General features: G+C 38.1%; 1 protein-coding gene across 7 annotated transcripts in view; it reads right to left on the reverse strand.

Moving 5' to 3' along the window:
• LOC306888502 (myocyte-specific enhancer factor 2A-like) overlaps positions 1 to 18,912 on the reverse strand; it is an 88,904-nt gene extending 69,992 nt beyond the window's left edge. For 4 of the 7 annotated variants that reach the window (XM_079446848.1, XM_079446844.1, XM_079446847.1 and 1 more), the window contains exons 1-2: positions 17,365 to 17,551; positions 13,508 to 13,650 (exon numbers count right to left, since the gene is read on the reverse strand). The gene's annotated coding sequence lies outside the window, so the exon portion shown is untranslated. Of the gene's footprint in view, positions 1 to 13,507; positions 13,651 to 17,364 lie in introns of all 7 variants that reach the window. The other 3 variants (XM_079446846.1, XM_079446845.1, XM_079446843.1) reach the window with 2 other exon arrangements.
• Between the last annotated feature and the right edge of the window lie 831 nt (positions 18,913 to 19,743).

Consider the following 19,743-nt stretch of genomic DNA (forward strand, 5'->3'; position numbering starts at 1 on the left):
TTCTCATTCTTTCCCTTGTTAAGTCTCTCAGTTTCCTCTCTCTACATTCCCTCACCTCTGTTTCCAAGGCAACTAATGAGATATAATTAATAAGATCCAGCAAAGGGGTGTGCTTGAAGAAATGAGTGAAAATGAGGCTCGGAGAAGGAGCGTGTGCGAGCGCAGATGGAATAACGCTGCGCGCGCTCACTCGTAACGAACTTTTCACACCATGTTAACTTCCTTTTTAAAACATGGCTTAAGGTGATGTTACGCGGCAGGACAAATGAGTTTGAAACACATTCTTCTCAAGTTGAGATGATCAGGATATGAGCAGTGTTTCAGGAAAATGGTACATATGTACATGTCAACAAAAAAAGAGCCCTGGAGGGGAGACTGAAATATGAAGATTCTTACACAGGCGTGAACTAGAGATTCTCTACATTTATATTTCAGCATTTCATTATGCAAAATATAATAAGAGAACAGAATAAAAGAATAAGGCAGAGTGTGTAGATAATGTTCGAGGAGAAAAACTAAATGATCCTATATAAAATCTCACACGGTTTCAGAGGCGTAACTGGATCAATGCGATAGATTGGCACACAATAAAAAACTAGGAGGCCACATTTGCATGCTAAATCTTATAAGTCACTGAATGATGTTCTCAAAAATGTGACTAATTCTAAACTCAAAGCTGATGTCATGCTTAAATCTGGAAACTTGCCATTTGCATCACAAAAAGGAAGGATGTGATTAAAAATAAACAAGTTTCATTTAACACCATGGAAAACGACAGAGGAGGTGAAGATTTGCTTAAAGGGGACTTTATACTATACTATTTGTGAAATATGATCTAAAGACATGTCCCTAGAGCTCCAGGTTACTACGGGAGACTGTGTCTATCCTTGGCTGACCCAAAAACAAAGCTGGACACAGTTCTGAGAAACAAAGTCCTGTGTAACCAAAAAAAAGACATTCCCAAGAAAACAAGATGACCCATATCAACCTTGCGCCATTGATATTGCAAACCCCTCATTCAAACCCTCCGCCGATGTTCTAAGTCTGATTGCTGTCATTATCTCTGCATTAGATACTCTGTGCGATACTCTTGGATTTAAGAGTGTGTGTGGTGTGATATAGATGCTCATATAGTGTTTGTTTGATGAGCAGCTCTCTGATACTGCTGAGCAGACAGCCATTGGGTGGTTAATCTCTGCTAATGACTACAGGCTCCATTCAACAACTCTCCTCTGACCACGCTATACTCCCTGTCCGGATCAATGCCAGCCGAGACGATCTTCCACACAGCTCGCATATAACTATAACAGGGGACAGCTCTGTGTCAGAGGCAGGGAGGTGAGGGAAAGAAAGCCACTTCTCACCTCCAAAATGCCATCACCACATCCAAACTCTCCCAGGCTTGAACGGCAGTAATAACTGCAGGTACGGTAACAAGAGAGAAAAATTCCCAAAATGCATGATTAATCAGGTTTCTTTCTATTCTTAAAATGCGAAGAGGCATTTATAGGTAAGTGCCATCTCAAAATGCCAATTATCATTAAATTGAATGGCTTCTGTTTGCTTTGTTGCTACCTTTAACTTTCTTAATCTGTTTCTATTCAATTTTGTGGCTTTAATGCATCAAAATTTATAAAAAAAAAAAAAAAACAATTAAAACAGCAAATTAGAAACTAAAAGGTATAGCCACTGAGGCTCTTTTATTAAATGTTATCAATTATTTAATTTACTGTATAGTCAATGAAAAGCTATATATTAATTAAAAAAAAACAATTAAATAATAAATTAATAGAACATTAACTGTGACCCTGTATATAGGACAAGCAGTTTGGAGAATGGATGGATGAATGGATAAAAAATTAAACATTTATCAGGCTCAATTAAGTTTTATAAGCAATCTGTAAAAGTTGTTCACATCTTCAGGCTGTTATGCACTACACGACTTTTAAAATCTGAACAGATTATAAAACACTAGGCATCATACACTACTGAATTTCTAAGTAGTCACAGAAGAAAATCACATCATACACTACCAGACTTTAAAGTCGCTCCAATTACAACAGACTCGCGCAGAAACTATGAAAACAATGTGTGCTCTAAAATTGGCTCAAAATATCACACGTTTGCCATCCTCTGACTGGATGGATTCATAAATCCGAAGTTAAAAAAATAGAGTCTGTGACCACCATAAACCAAGTGATTTTCTAATCTCTCAACTCAAATCTGCAGAATGGCTCTGACTATCGGCAGCTAGCGTCAACTTCTCTAGACTGTAAATCAGCGCAAAAATTCAGGGTAAAAACATCCAATTTTTTAACCAATATTGCAAAATTTAAAGGGAAAATACACTAGAAACCAAGCTATTGTCATGAATAGAATGTCTATTTCAAATTATAAAAGCAATACAAACATGCTACATTCAGAGTGAAAGAATGCAGAGTGCGCACTAGACGTGCCCACAATCAATCAAGGATTTCAGCAAGGTCGAGAGCTGGGAGAGGGGCGGACTACACAAGGTGACTTTGACTGAGAAGATGCCTTGGGGGCCGAGCTGAAAAAGCCATGGAGAAAACTTCAATATGGCTCTTGTTCCCACCACTGTCCCCTCCTTGATCATCCATTACATCATTTCTTTCAGCTCTCGCTAAATGTTTCACAGAAAAAAATGACAAAGACATCTGAAAATGTAGAAAGTCACAAGCAGAAAAGAGCAAAAAGAAATAGTGCAACTAGCCTCACTTAAAACTACCCTTTGATTGCACAGTCGTTAGGTGTGACGTGCTACTGTGAAGTTCACTATTCAGCACATGGTAAATGTCATGACTGATTTAAAGCAGGCACTCGTTGTGTACTGTCTGTGTGTGTGTGTGTGTGTGTGTGTGAATATGACAGGCAATAAGAAAAGGACAAAAGAGGGGGAAAAAAACTTGTAATGAAACAAGAGAAGTATCACTATTCTCTTCACCACCGCCCACCCCCCCTACCCTCTGGTCGTGTGCGGTAGCAGCGTTGTAACATAATTACTGCTGGGACACTCATATTCCCAGTGATCCATTTGCGTCAGTCAGGTTTCCAAGCCGAGCCGATGAATGGATTCTCAGTTTCTCAAGGATAAAGCGATGACCCTCTCCGAACATTTAGATCCATTTCATGTGGGGAGACCACTGCGCTGGGTGGGTGAATGTTTGCTCATGTTAATTGTGACTGGGATCTGGGACTTTAGAGTTTATAATAAAAGTGATGGAACTCCAAGCCATCAGTTTAGTGCAGAAGTCTTTAAATGGGTATCAACTAAACAACTGAATATTTGAAACAGGCTGTGTTCAACTATCGGCCAATTTCCAGCTAAAATGTGACGAGAGAGTTTATTTAACATGATCTACAGTAAAGACAACAAACTGACAAAGACACATTTAGCTTACATTATGTGACATATTTTCGAATGAAACCATTTCAGTGGGAAATTATGTTTTAAAAAAAATCATTCTCTTTTTATAATTTTCTAATTTTTTTTTCACCCAAGTGACCTTGGTTACATCAGCAGAAAAGAAAAGTAATTTCAAAAGTGGAGCAAGTTATTACATTTTGATAAAAAAATATGAAAACAATAATTTCTTTACCGTAATATGCTTTGATGAATCACTGAGACATTTATTAAAACAGTATGTTTTTAAAATACTATTTTAAGCAAATGTTGGTGCAAACAAACTTTTTATGAGCCAATCAATTTCTGATGCATAAATTAAGTCATGCCCTTATTTTTTTCCTCAATGAATATTTTACTCAGAAATGTGTCACATCAGAGGAGTAAAATCAGTTGCAAATGCAATTTTATTTTGTCTTTAAGCTTACCAACCAAAATATCAGGGTCTTTGATTGATGTGTGATTGTCTTTGACATCGTATCTACACCAGCTCACTCAACATATCCATCACAAGAGAAATCAAAAGGAAAGAACTGTGAGTTTGTCTTGAAAATAATTTCATCACCAAAATCCATTATGACAGTATGTCAATGTGCCGACAGAATGTCTTGACACAAAAGTCAGCATAGGATTTTTCTTACTCCCCACTTTGGTGAGTCTCAAGATTATGTATTATTAAACTTTATTTGATGTGCTCTTCGACTATACTTTTATTTATTTTTTTGAGTTCACAGGTCAAACTTTGGCACTAAAACTTTCAATCTTTCAAGTTTTTTTATGAATATGTCGATAAATGAAACCGAAGCTACTGCGATTCATTTCAATTGCATGATTTATACAAAGATTTATTCTGACTTTCCTCTTGTTCGCTCACCTACTCTCTCACACACTAACAGCGTTATACACACACACACACACACACACACACAGTCGGTGTGATCTCTAGATGTTTGCATGAAAGCATTCTTTTGGACTTGTTGTATGAAGTGATGGCATGTGTTCCTGGCTCTCTTTGCATGACTGTCCATCATCATAGAGAGAAACAGAGTCATCACCAGAGATAACTAATCCCCCACTGATGCACAAAGTGTCTGCCCACCCTCAGAACTACCCCCCATTTTGCCCAGAGCCACCCTGTGAGCTGTGTTAACTGGCATGGCGGTCTTTTGATGTCGCACAGATCTCAGCTCAGAAATGATAAACAGTGGAGATGAATTGAGATTTTCTCCTCAGGGAACAGTGGCGCATGAGTATTAAAGATGCCGTGCATTAATGCATAACGCGCACACAACTCACAGAAACCTCCTCTGCACAGACAAATCACTCACAATGCTGTGACCGCTTTCCAAAATCTAGTGAGCTGCCTATTTAGAGTACAGTTGTGCTTTACAAGGAATGGATTTAAAGAAGCCACTTTTACCAAAAATCGTCTAACAACTAAAACACAGCCTGCAGTTAGTGTGCTATTAAACCACCGGCGCTAAAATTATGCAATCTAAAAAATATATAAAAACAGATGACTAACCATCTACAGTCCGATAACTAAGGTAATCTCTGCAGCCAAATACAACAAAAAAATCCTCACTTTAGAACTCCAGCTGTCACAGCAGACACCGAATGCTTTCCTCTGCCTGACCTGTGAGATACTTTAGCTTTTTACAGGAAAACTTTAGAACGGCTTACAATAAATATTTGATTCAATGCTCTTTCCCTATGACATTTCAATCCTCTTCAGTCCCACTGTTCGACAATACTCCATTATGTAAAAGGTTTATGCAATCCGGGCAGCATGGATGCCAATGACTCATAAACTGGGAAAGGTTGTGAACTGATGAGATTTTTTAATATTATATATATATATATATATAGAAAGACTGATGCACAATAATCTCTCAACAGACAAACACAGACAGCGTAGCAGGTAAAAAAAAATACATTGTATGAAAGAAAAGAAGGCAGCAACAATAAAGCTACATGTCATTTGCTTGAAATCTAAAGCAAAAAGCTGTTCAGGATAAAAATGCTTCCCCTTGTGTGATTTTTCAAAATGACATGATGGCAACCCGACCCATAAGCTGCATCTCTCTGGGGCCCTTGAAGAAAAATGAAATTGCAGAGTACCCTACAATTTCAAGAGAATGTCAAAAATAACATATTTTTGGCAAGTCAAACTGTTCTTTTAATTTCATTATGGGCTGAAACGGTAGAATCCACTTAGCGTTATTTAGCTGGAGTCTGTTGTTAAGTTTTGCGGAAGGTTAAAACCACTGACTCTTTGTTATGCAGAACAAGACCGCCTGATGAGAAATGGTTCGAGAAGAAATGAGAGAAAAGAATGTCGCCGTAGCATACATGCTCTGGAGAGGCTGCCGTGACGATTTTTACTTCCTCCATTCAGCGCAAAACAATTTTAAAATATAGATATGCTCTTACATAAACGTCTGCTTGCAGCTGCGCTGGTGTTTATGCAATGTACTGTACAATGGAGGCACTTCTTTAGAAAATGCTTCTCTTTAACTAATGGACTCTAAATGTAGTCTCTCTTAACTCTACACAATGAACTAATGTTTGAAGTGCACAGATATGCGTTTTCTGTGTATGTTTGCTTTTCGGTTAGCGGGAATTCTTCGGTCTGTGTAGCATAACAAATAATGCTTTCTTTAGGTAAGGCAAATCTTTCAGCTGCCTTATTCTAATGACTTTTCCAATATGCAGAGAAACAAAGTGCAAACATTGGTTTAGGAACACGATATGGTTATTCCTGAGAGCGTCTGATAAACCAATTCATCACTGAATCCGACGGGATTTGCATACTGCTGACTTCATGTGCCACTAGAGGTCCAGACGCACCAGTGAAAGAGATGTGGCATAGGGGTTGATGGGAAATGCAGGTTTGTTCCTGACCTGACAGGTCTCATTTCTATCATCAACGTCAATAAAACTAGCTTTAAGACAGAGAGAGGAACATCTAAAAATAAAATACAGAGAGAAAAGGGTCTAGTGTGACATTGTGCCAGCAAGAGTGAGGCCCTGCTGTTTGCCTTCCCAGGAATCTTTTCAGCCCAACTGTTCCCTGATAGCCTGTGGCCTGACTGGGTGGTTAGTGACGGCCTAGCTCTCTTCCCATGTGTGCTCTGAAGCAGGCTAGCAGCTAAGCCATTGACAGACAGCCAATCGGCGAAGAGGGGGAGGGGGGCGGCTGAGCAAGAGATAAGACCCCGGGTGTCAGAGATGCTGGCCAAGTATGGCCACAGAGCAGCTGAGATACCAGGCCCCGAGTTCTATTTCACCTGGATCAGCAGAGAGAGAGAAAGCTGGCAACAAGCAGAACTTTACGCACTTACGGGTGTAGTACAACCCAAGAGTTTGAGAACACAGTGACATGACATTGTACACTTGGCGGAATGTGATGACCTCAATTTTCTCACTAAAATACCGAAACAATGTACATATAACCAATTAGAATACTTGCCTGTCACCATATTTGAAGATTGACCCATATTAAAGTACTAGTAAAATACTTCACTGAAAAAAGTCACATGTGCATCTTGTCCTATGTACTTTGCGGTGTTTTAAACTGCTCAGACTTTTACTGAGGGAGTGGCGTCATGTTTTCCCTCACTGTAAAGTGCCAGCACCAGAGGGAGGGTGATGTCATGCCTGTAAAACTGATACCTCCCTGTCCTGGCTTCCACTTCTTTCTCCTTACATGGCAGAGGTCAACTACTTCATATCGGCCTTTCAGCCCGTACCAATCTCACCATGCTTCCTCTGCGATATCAGGGTATCGGCATTGCAAGCCGAGTGATAAATAGATGGACGCTGCTGACCTGTTTGAGTTAATCTCATCAATGTGCAAAATCAATAAAAGGGGAAACCTAATAAAACATGTACACACTACAGATATTTACTATGGTTAACTATTTACGATATTCGGTTACGGCTCAGAACAGGATACAAGACTATGGAGAGAAAATCTCAACGACAGCCAAAGCACCTGAAGCTAGCAGATACTGTTCTTAGTCAAGTCATGTCATACTGGTTTTAAATCAATTAAATTTGCTGAATTCGACTGAATGGACAGAAAACAGGCTGATGTTTCTCTGAAGCTCTGAAGATTGTTTCCATTCGGCAACAGAATAGAAATAAAGATGGAAGAGGGCCCAGCTATAGTGTGAATTCTTCAGCTGAACACCAGTAAAATAAAAGACCCCATTGAAATAGCGTCGTGTTGAATATGGATCTAAAAGCACGGGCAATTTCCCTCTCAGCACAGTTAAGACAAAGAGCTCCATTTACATCCAGGATGGAGCTTTTTACATGGACATCCTGCTATCAGTGTGCTGCAGATAGTGGAAAGATGGAAAATATTCCAGGTGGCCTTGACAAATCATTGGAGTCATATATTACTGGAATTTACGTCTTCGCAAATTCAGGGGATTAGGGTAATTTAAAACTCCCTCACAGTTAGATTTGACATCGTGCCATAAGAATATCGGCAGGGTTCACAGCCAGATCGGACATGTGTTTAGGGTTAGAGAGGAATCGCGCTGTACAAAAGACAGTAATTTAGCATTTTATATTCTGAACATATCTTCCTGTCATTACAATGATATAATGGCCTCATCTCCAGCATGGGTTTCTCGTTCTTCTCGCAGTGGCTCGTGATCAGAATAACTCTGTGCTAAAACTTCAATCCAAAGAAGGAAAGTCAATAATTAAATGTCCACTAATAACAATTTACAGTATGGCTCTCTGACTGTCATGTATCACATCTTTTATATCCTTTTGCAACCACAAACTCACCAAATCTCTCCAACAACTGGGAAAAACATGGACGAGGGCTCCTTTTCTTCCTGTTTGTGGAGCACAGCTGCATTATTTCCTACTGTGCCACAGGTTCTGACATGACTTGAACCGCAACAATGCTCATTCGTGATTAACTGATACAGTGTGACAAAAACGTTTTTTGGAATGATCTTTTTCATCAGTAATTAATCATAGTTTTATTTCCTTCATGACTGGATGCGTTACTCTAGCATTATCATTTTATCATTCTGTCAGGTTCAAGTGAGTTTAAGAGAACTATGCTTCTGGCAAGAAGGAAAAGTCTTGTTAAACAAAAAAAAGGCACACCTATTTGCTATTATGATTTACATGCCAAACATGCTTTCAGCTCACTGAGACATAGGGCTGGGCAATTTATTGAATTTTCACAATTTATTCACAACACTTTTGTTGCCACCATAAAACAAAGCAACATTGTGAACACTGTGATGAGTTTAATGCACTTTTGCCTAGCCTCTGATGTCAACAGCATTTGAGTTGGTAAATTAAATTAATTTCTGTGAATCAAACTGTCCGTTTCAATTAACTAATTCAAAATTATGATTAATGTACTTTTTGTCAATCAAATGATTAATCTGCTGTCCCTGTGACTTTAAAAAAAAGTTTTAGTAATAAATATGCAGACATTTAAATGTTGTTTATTATTATGTGTTGTTATATCATTGCATATAAACTAATTATTTGCATATTCTTCTTTTACATTTTTCACATTTAGTTAGAATTTTGGAAAATATACCTTGTTTATTTTTATCTAGATTATTTGTATTTGTAACTAACTGAAACTAAATATACTGAATTTGACTTTTTGCATTAAACTTTTCAAATTTGCTACAGTGGTTGCTCAGTTGCACTTACTGACAGTTCCTCAATCAATAAATATCAAAATATTAAATAATATTAATATAAAATTCTAAGCAATAAATATTAAGTTATTTACTGAACATCATCAAGAGTTTTGTCTAGCTATTTCACCCAGCACTAGTGTCTGATTTAAACTGCAATTTGTGAATATCCGAGGGTTCACTCAAAACAATTTATAAATCTCACTTGTGTGACTGCAACACAAAAATGTATACAGTACTATGCTAAATGCTACAGTGATTTTGTCATCACTAATTGTGAAGGAAGTCTAACTAGTAGAAATTAAAAATAGTGGTATTGTATCTTTTTAGAAGAAGTGTTTGTCTTTGAGCTGAAAGCATTACAGACACTCTGTCATTACAACTCTGTCATGAGTGACAGATGATTTGCCATTATGCGATATTAATTCCTTAAAACTACAAACACAGTGGTGATAGAAACCAATAATATGGCATGAAAACAACATCACATTCAAAACCCACCCACTATGATATAACAGAAAAACAACAAGCCAGAAGGGAAGTCGGCTCAAAACAATATAAAGCACAACATTACTGTATGGTTCTACTGGGACACATTTCTCTCTTTAGGTGTGTCCACGATAGCATTCAATGCTGATATGATATCCTGAGCACGCGGAGCAGTACACGGCTGCAGTTTGAAGCACATATGAGTGCCCACAGAGCAGAGGTAATGAGAGACAGTGGGGGGGTCGGCGGAACACAGGTGCAGTCTGCGTCACTCCTCCGAGCCATCAGCCGTGCCTGTCTCTACCACGCATTCACACAAGCCCACCTCAAAGCCCCACTTGCTTATGTGTACCCTCAGTGACATCACATGACAAAAAATGTTTAACTATTAAAAAAAAAAGTTAAACATTTCTTTATTTTTGTAAACACCATGATTTTTTTCAGCATTCTTTTTCTTCAGGATTCTTTCTTGAAACTTCAAAATAATTATTTGAAATAGAAATATTTTGTAAAATGATACTCTTTGAAGTCATTTTTTATCAGTTTACTATAAACTGATATTTCTATAAAACTTAAATAAGTATGTCCCCAACCGAGAACAAAAATGATTTGTTGGGTCCCAGAAGGATAAAGAGCGTTACATGATCCTTTAGGAAACATTATATTATGCTGATTTGGTGCTCAATAAACATTTCTTTATTTTTGGAGAATATCATGATAATTTTTTTCAGCATTTTTTTAAATTTCTTCAGGATTCTTTATTGAACAGCATTTATTTCAAATAGAAATATTTTGTAAAATGATACATATTGACTGTCGTTTTTGATTAGTTTACTATAAAACTGATATTTCTATCAAATTTAAATAAATAAATATGTCCCCGACAGAGGACAAAAATGATTTGCTGGGTCCCAGAAGGATAAAGAGACACTCTGATGACAAGTACAACAACAGATAAAAGACATAATCCTGATCACAGTGGCACTTCAAGATAAACCGGCACTCATAGGAGTTCATAATGAAGCTTGTGTCAAAGCTAATCGTTGACCCGCAAAATGAGATAATCTATGGTAAATTACCCTTCATGGACTAGACGGATTAGTGTTCAACACTTGAAGGTTTTTGTTTTGTTTTGGTCTGGTGTTGAGTAACATGGCACTCCTCCCTAAGCTGCCCTCTTAACCCAGAGAGGGCAGCATGGTGGCAGGGTGAGGAGGCAGAGAGGAAGAGGATCAGTAGGGAAAGAGGATTAGCAGCTTTGGGCTGCTGCTCTGGCTCCAACCTCACACTCATGATGCCGAGGACCCAGCCATGGCCTAGAGCGAAAGGGACACCTGAAGCCAGGTCGTCAAGCATGACTGCATCTTTGGGAAGGGCGAAGGAGACAGGAAAGAGGCTGTCGATCCTTAAGCCGCTCTGCACTGCTCAGCAGGACATGTGCTGAGTGGACCGTATGGGTGGCTTACCACCAGAGGTCACAGCCAAGGGCAGGGCAGTCGAAAGGTCAATGCTAGCTGTCTCTTTAGACAACGCAGGCATAGCTTTCACTCTGCCATTACATCAAACATGTATGGGTTTCCAAAGTGTTTTTATGCATGGAAAAACCAAATTGGTTGGCCAATGCAGTTCAAAATTACAAACTGAACCTAACGATACAATGTTTGCTAGAAGCTCTGAAATGCTTACAATATTAAAAATGATCTTCATATTGTTTAAATAGAAATTTGATACAGTGTGGCTATGGCACTCTGGGACTACAAAGTCTCCATTAAACTTCTGATGGTCATTAATGTTTAATAGCCTTCAATGAATGTCAGAAGTTAAATGGAGGTTATTGACAAATTGAATAAACATATTTGAACTACAAAGATGGAAGTAGAAAGTTTGTGTTTACAATTGTTTTGGTTGGGTAACACTGACAACTTATCCCAGCATTCTTGCCTAAATTTGGTTCTTGATGACCCAGACAGACCCAACGGCTTTTCTAGGTAGTGACAAATAGAGAAACATGAATACATTCAGCTGACGTGTGTCTAGCCAGATAATTCTCAGTTGTAAGTCCCTCTCACATGCTCTTATTTAATTATAATTTTGTGCATGCTTTTTTGCCCCAGCCATTCTGCAACACTGACTATGCACTTTAAATACGATTTAACCAATATTAACTCTGAAATCTTAACCTCATGTCAAAAAGTGAGCTGTATTTTCATGTGGTGAGGAGGCCTCTGCCAACTTGGATGCTAATCCCCAGGCCAATGGTTTGGAAATCATCATCACTACATATTAAGAAGCTGCCTAATAAAGCTAAAACTGAGCAGCCTAAGAACCTGATAGATGGTTTTATTTGGCAAGTGCAGTGGAAACCTATTTACGGCTTGCAACAGACGCAGTTGTGTGTGCATGCGAGGTAAATGAGGAGCTAATATTTTGATACACGTCTTAAATGATGGCTTTTCTGTTTGCCTAACATGTTCCTCATATCCTTTGGTAACTTATTTAGAATCAAAAGTGTGGCAATGTGGCGTGGTGGTGGGACAGGAGGCAGCCAGAGGTTTCTGGTTTTGGAGCTGCTACTTATGGGGTGACCCCGCTGGGACATCGTACATTCCGCTGGGTTAGAGAGCCGATCCAGAAACCTCAGATAATAGAGAGGGAAGAGTCAGCGCAGAGTAACATCAACTGAATATATGCATGTGGATGCATATTCATAACTCTGCCCTTTATGGTGATAAAAGCGGCCCATTTATACGCCTTTTATCGAATAAAAAAAATCCTCATAGATGTTCCCAGAGGAGGGAAAAAGGCCTGCATTGCCCACACAAGCAAACTATGGCTCAAACATTATCTGCTGGGCTCAAGATTCTGCATCCTGCCTCCAGGTCTCACGGGAGAATGCTGGAATCTCCAGCTCAATGATAGGGTTCCAATAAACAATGAATCATGCTGCTCTGAGCAAGCGTGAAAGAGAGCCGTTGCGCAAAAAGAAAACCGAGCGTGATTTAATGGACGTGGTGCACATTCCATTAGGCTGATCTGAAAAATATTTAGAACAGAACTGCTAAAGTGTCTTCACACTCTGGGAAAAAGAATAGGCCTGCAACAAGAGCGTTCAAACAATTAATGATCATGACGCGTCAAATACAGAGTCAATGACGTCCCCTGAAAACGGCTTGTTTCCAGTAAGGACTGCACAAATGTGTCATTAAATGTGTCATTGAGTGGTTTTGTTGTTGCTTGTTTTGGTTTATATTGCAATGACAGCAAACTAACATTTCAAACATTTCGCTTAAGCTCAGTTAACTTACAGATAATTAATGCAGATGAAACATACAGGTTTTACACAATCTGAGTCTCTAAATAATAGATTGCATCACATTATCAGCAGTGACAAATAATAAATGAATAAACCTTACTTCTAAAAAAATACAAATAAAAAAATAAATAAAGAAAAACTTACAGACTAGCAAAATTACATACCAGTACCCTTGTTTTAAAAAAAGGTCCAGCCTCCACTTGTTAAATAACATTTGTGGCTAACTTTGAGACTGAACAATGCATCCTTTGCCAGCTGCAGCTGACTCAAATAAGACACTTAAGAACAGGGTGTTTCACTTTAAATTCAGCTAACGTCAAATTAAACGTCAAATTAAACACTACAGCTTCTGCATGGCCAGTGTAACTCCTATTTGGAACAAGACAAACAACTTGTTTTCAACAGAATTTCACCATATAAATCATATTGTGCATGTAGATTACGGCAGGCACTCAACATTAGATGTCAACTGACCATATGGCACTGTATCATGTTTACTTCATTAGATTTAATACAAAAAAGTGAGCCTCTGTGTAATTAAAACAGATGCAGCATTGTTTGACAGGAAGAGAAGAGCTGAGCTGAGCTTACCCTAACAAACGAATCAGTGCAATCCTCGGTCCTGGACCCAATATATCCAGCTCAAGTCTTATTTACGTTCTTTCTTCCTTCGCTTTCAGTGCTTCTCTCTACTTGGAGCTTCCTGGTGCTTTCTCCTCCTCGGGTAAAATGCCCTGTTTGTGGGGGGAAGGAAAAAAGAGAGGAAAAATGTTTCGCTCAGTGATTCAGAAGCATGGTGTAAACGCCAGCCTTCTCTTTCTGACAACCAGCGTTAATTGCAGATCAGACTCGCCCACACACTCCAGACTCTCTCTATTCACTCTCTCCTGGAAGGAGCTGAGAGCAGGCTGTGAGATTGGAGTGCTATGAACAGCACAGTGGGAGATGCTCTAACCCCCACTCTGCGCAACACCAATCACCACCTCTGGAGCTCGACTTCACCACGGCTGACTTTATTTCACAAGAACGGCACAGGCATGGACAGACGCCCATGGGACGTTGCACACTGAGAGTGCATCGTATAGCATATGCTATAAATCTGTTGCGTTATACCGGATGAAGTGTAAGCTACAGTCTACAGCAAGCTTGTGGGAGAAATGTGAAGAAGCGGGCCTGAGAAAACTTTTACAGCCAAAGTGCATTTAGAGCTCAAGCTGGAAGATGCAAAAAGTCACATGTCTGTTAGAATGACAATTAAGGCAGTTGAGTCTAACTTGGAAATCTTGTTATATACTGATTGAATCAACTAGATTAGCAGTAACTGGGGTCGAAAAGAGGAGTGATTTAAATTAAATGAATGCATGAAAAAAACAGAAACAGCAGCGTCATGTACAGATAAAAAAAGCACTGATATTGTCAGCATCTAGTAATAAAGAAACCATACATAAACAAAAGATGCTTTATTAACAGAGCACAACACGACACCAATTTCAAGTGTGATGTTGTGCTTTATCAGATTTGAAGAGGGGCATGTTGGGTGAACAGCATTCAGAATATTAAAAGAATTCCTTCGCTGACTAATTCATTGTCGAGTGTGTAAAGAGAAAGCTATTGAGTTTCAGTGTGATGTTTTCCGTGCTAACTTTGCACCCATGTTTAGTTTGGGCTTAATAAACTATAATGAAGTCGCACAGAAAGCCAGATGGAAAAAGTGTGATGGCATTATACACTTGACTGGGATATTAGTTCTTTACAATGTACCTCAGGTGAAAACGAGGGCAGCAAAACAAATTTAATTAAAACATATTTTAACGTGGTTTGCAACAAAATAGCTTCTGTGCGTGCTATAAGCACAGTTCATGAACCAATATTTCAGTCAGAGTGCACGGACATCAAACAATCAAAATGAACCAGTTATGACATCAAGGCTGATTAAATTCCTGTCCTTCACAAATACATACTTCATATTCACTTATGATATTACATAAAACTTGGGTCGAACTTTATATTAAGTGTCTTTAACTACTATGTATTTACGTTAAAAAAAGAGAGTTTGGTACAACGTTCTTATTATTCAAGTTGTACTGGAAAATACTTGTGCTGCTATTGAGGTGCAATATGTGTTATATGGATTCGCTGTATGGTTAGGTTTAAGGGTGAGTTAAAGAGTAAGGATAGGGTCAACAGTGTAATTATAGATTTGATAATTAGAGAATAATTACAGAAATTAATACAATTAATTACAATTAATAACATACAATTATTTTTTATAATATATCACTACGAAAACAAGCAAGTGCTAAATAAGCAATCATGTGCAAGATTATTTTTTTTTGGCACTTCATTTCCTATTATACCTACCTAAACCTATTATTTCTCTGCGCAGCTTGAAATATTGAACTAATCAATGAATCTATGGTGTGCTGGGCCCTGACTACTGGTTGTAAGCCTTTTAAAAGCCGAACAATCAGTGGGACAGAAAAACATTCTTGCGGAGGTCATTTTCATGATGATGTACCGTGACCTGATTGCCTGCCTCGTGTGGCTCGTAATTACAATGCTTGTCAGACATAAGCAATGAGCAACCCTATGAACACAGCCCCATTTAGCCTTTGACATTCGGACAACAGGTCGAGACATTGTGGCTTACTTTAGTATTGGTTTGATCAATTTTATATCTGTATCTATTGATAAATATTTTATTGTTAAATATTTAGAATTGACATGCCCAAAACATTCTGTAAAGGTCAAAATGACACCATCTTGAAATGTTGCTTTTAAGGCGAGTCTAAGGCACTTTACCGATAACTAAATGGCGGGCTACAGGGCCATTGACAGAGGCATGTGTAATCCTACAAGCACAAGTACTACACTCTCTGCCTCTGGATTTTAGGCTGTTCCTTCACTGTGCATGTCAAAGTCAGCAGCTCTTACAGAAAAAAACAAAACAAAAAAAAACAATAAATGCTTGTTGTACATAAAGGTAAAGCATTTAAAGCACTAACTTTTTTATTTAACCTTCTTTTATAGTTTGTCTCTGTCCATAAGTAAAGTAAATAATAAAGCTAACATTTTAAACAAGCTTTTATTAAGGTGCGGAGACAAATACCAAACTATTAATTCAATATCAGTTTTAAATTTCATAAAGTGAAACAGTATGTTATTTTTTTTTAACTACCATGAATGACCCCATTGTTGGTTAATGGCCAAATTAAACACGAATGAAATTAAAATTATATTTAATTGAATAACTTTAATGTAGTAATAATGAACTTGCAAATGAGTCACAATCATGTACCACACAATAGCTAGACCTCTCACTAGTTTGTAACAAGACCTTGTGTCTTCAAGAATAACATTAAATCACAACTGAAATTAATATGCTATTATAAAATAATTGATGGCATCAATTTACACTTGTCTCAGTTTATTCACTAACATACAGTATGAGAGACTCCAATAAACCCTGCGAAGCTTCACCAACGTGACACTTCGTGCTGTTACTGGTGTCAACTATCCAAAGCTCTGTAAGAGACCAGCACATCTAGATTTCACAGAGAAAACTATCTACAATCACTTGCAAATTTCAAAATCTTTCTAGAAGTTCGGCATAATAAAAGATCAATAACTTTCCATAATATTCATAAAGTGGCCGTACGTGCTTTAGCGGCTACTGAGATTATATCCTACATTTTAACCCCGTTGACTGTGCGTGTTTAAAAGTGTCTTAAAATGTAAAACATTTTCTAATCCCTAATTATAGTGTCCGAAGTAAAATAAATTAGTATATCTAGTTGTCTCTCCTAGTTTGGATGTTTTAAATAACTGTTCCGTCCAAAAAGCAAGATAGAATGCAATAAATATCTGTCTTGCAACTTCAACCAGTCTTCGAAGACCAAACAAAGTACAGAAATATAATGTCACACGGGTCCTGAAGTTGATCTCGCCCTGTTATGAAGTTCGAAGCATCTGCAGGTGACACTTTCCAACCATATTCAGAAACGAAAGCTTGCCGATTTTTAAAGTAGGCTATATCCACACAAATTCTAACTTTACAGTAAATATTTGCTGGCTTTCCTAATATCTGTCGTTTTCAATCGCCCCTGCATAAATATTTAACACCGCCCGGGAAATAATGATGCGAGACTAGAGCGCAACATTTGCCAAGTGTCAAAGTGGACTTAACCCAAAACCACGCACGAGCTCTTCTTCACAGTGAATTACGAGCACGAAAAACATTGTTGTCCTTCAGTCTGGAGCTCGCGACTCGGCACCAAACACATCCAAACGTGTTGCCGACCACCGAGACACACATATGACAAACATGTTTAGCTTCCCAAACGAACTGTAACGCGTTTAATTTGCGCTCATTTAGTCTCACTCCACGACTCCCTCCTCTCTCTCTGACTCTGCTGCTGTGTAACATTGTTGCTATTTTTGCGACTCACCTTTTTTTCTTCGCGGTCCCCCTCGCTGTATATAGATACTGTGTATCGGTGGCTCCCGTGGATACACTGTGACATAAATGTATTTTCAGTCACATTGACACACGGCTTCTATTTTCGGGAGCTGAGCTGACAAACTCAGAAGAAGCAGCAGTCGCTCTGGTCACAACATAAGCTCCTCCCCCAATATGACGAACGCTTGACGGAGTCAACCTTCTATGGCAAGCCCTTTTAACATATATTCTTTAAAACAAAACTGTCTATCGCCACATTACTGTTACTTGATTTTTAAAATATGAAATAGGTTATTTTTCAATTTCACTAGTAACTATTCCTATTAACCATACCAGGTTACTGAAATCCATAGCTCTACTAGTAGGCCTACTTATTTATTAGATAGTAGACCTACTGTACCTGTTGTTAAGACACTGGTGCAAATTCCACGTTAAACTTAATAGTCACTACTATATCCCTATGTACAAATGCATTTTTAATTATATTTTATGCAATGACTAGTCAAACAGACTACTTTATAGATAGATGTGCCAATTTTTTAATATTGAGAATGATTTTTAGAACTACATCTTTATCGTTATCTTCAAGTTATCATCCTTGGCGTGAACACAGAATACAATAGAATACAAGTAGGCTACTACAAGTACTAGTTACTAGATCTAGTTCCTAAAGATGTCATATTACTTAATAACTAGTCAAACTGACTACTTTATAGACTGATTTGAATCTTATAAGTAAAGTTGGACGTTTTATAAGTTATTATCAGACTGCATATTAGTGTCTAGTAAATAGGTACTGTCTATTTAATTGCTATTAGGAAAACTATTGGAGTAACTAAGACATACTAGTTCATAAAGTAGTTACAACTAAAACTGGGAAAGGTACCACCAATAACTTGAAAACAGAGACTATTAGTTAAAAGTGCACAGTCGTTATCTAAACTAGAATTCAATGAGGAAAAAATAAGCAGTTTCAGGATAGTAGCTAGTAGCCCAAAAAAAAAAGTGTCAAACTATCGGTCACTCTTGGATTAGGCTACTTCGTAGTATGTAAGAAATAATTGTTACTTAAGCTTGCCATAAAACACCGCCTCATCAACCTCCACTCGTGTCTCATCTTCAGTTTAAAAACAAATATTAAAAACTCAAGAATAGTGACTTAAACATGATGAAAACCCCACGAAAGTATTCCGATACTGATACAAAGCAAGTGAGCGCGAGAAATGAAGTGAGAAAGGAAACGGCTCCCTAACCGCCACACCATGACATCACCGTGTTTAACAGCTTGAGAAAGCGAGGAAACAACCCTTTATAGCCAACTATATGTGCATGCTATGGAATCGAGGAAGTCACAGGCACAGTCGCGCAAAAAGTTAACAAAGACGTCACTGTTGAGTAAAATCCAACACAGCAACGATTACTGGCTGGCTGCTAAAAGCCCGTTACGTCCAGAGCAATTTTAATATTTATTATGGTTGTTAGATTGACACTACCTTAGATACGATTGAAGCAAGTTCTATAAAACAACAGTAACAATAGGGCCAGTGCTTTTGAAGTGACATGTTTCTCATCCAATCGAATCCCTCAGCGGCTTGTCAGTGACCAATCAGAGAAAAGAGGTTGGCTGCGGTTTACGTTGCATGTGGCAGTGTCACGTGTAGTTGTAGGATCTGTGGATGAGGTGTGGTAGCCGACTGAACATGAGTTGTTTTTGCTGGGACTTAAGGGAATTTGTTTTACCACATGTGAAATTGGACACGCAGGAGATCAAAGGAATTACAACACGTTAAAATAATGCAAAGAGGTTATACAGAGAGCAGTAAATAAAACAAACCAGAATCAGTCTGAGGCCTTCATAAATGATTTACATATATAAAATTAAGTTTGTTTTACTTTGAAACACTACATTAGGCCTATCTTATTACTAAAATACTGTTAGAGTGTCCTAACTTTCTAATCCACAGTACAGTTTAATTTATGCAACAATGCAGATTAATTCACCAGGATATTACTAATAACACACACTGCCCTCAATATCAAGTGTTTTAAGCACTTTTGGACCTGGACATAGGCTAAATCATGGAGGTAAATATGAGCAATTGCATGGATGCACTTTATATTTCATCTTAAGAACATAGTAAATTTATTGACATTTTAGCAGAATTTTAGAACGATAGTAACAAATCTTGTCAAAGTACTTGTGTCAAAAGTACTTAATTATATCAGTTCCTTAAGACAAGAACCAGTGCCACATGAAATAAACTAATAGAAGATATAGCCGTAGAATCCACAGCAAACTCACGTAATCCCTGGAAAATGCATATTGATGAAATTTCTGATTATGTGCCCTCTGTGACTTCACATTTTT

This window comes from Barbus barbus (genome assembly GCF_936440315.1).
Source record: "Barbus barbus genome assembly, chromosome: 22".
Taxonomy (NCBI): domain Eukaryota; kingdom Metazoa; phylum Chordata; class Actinopteri; order Cypriniformes; family Cyprinidae; genus Barbus; species Barbus barbus.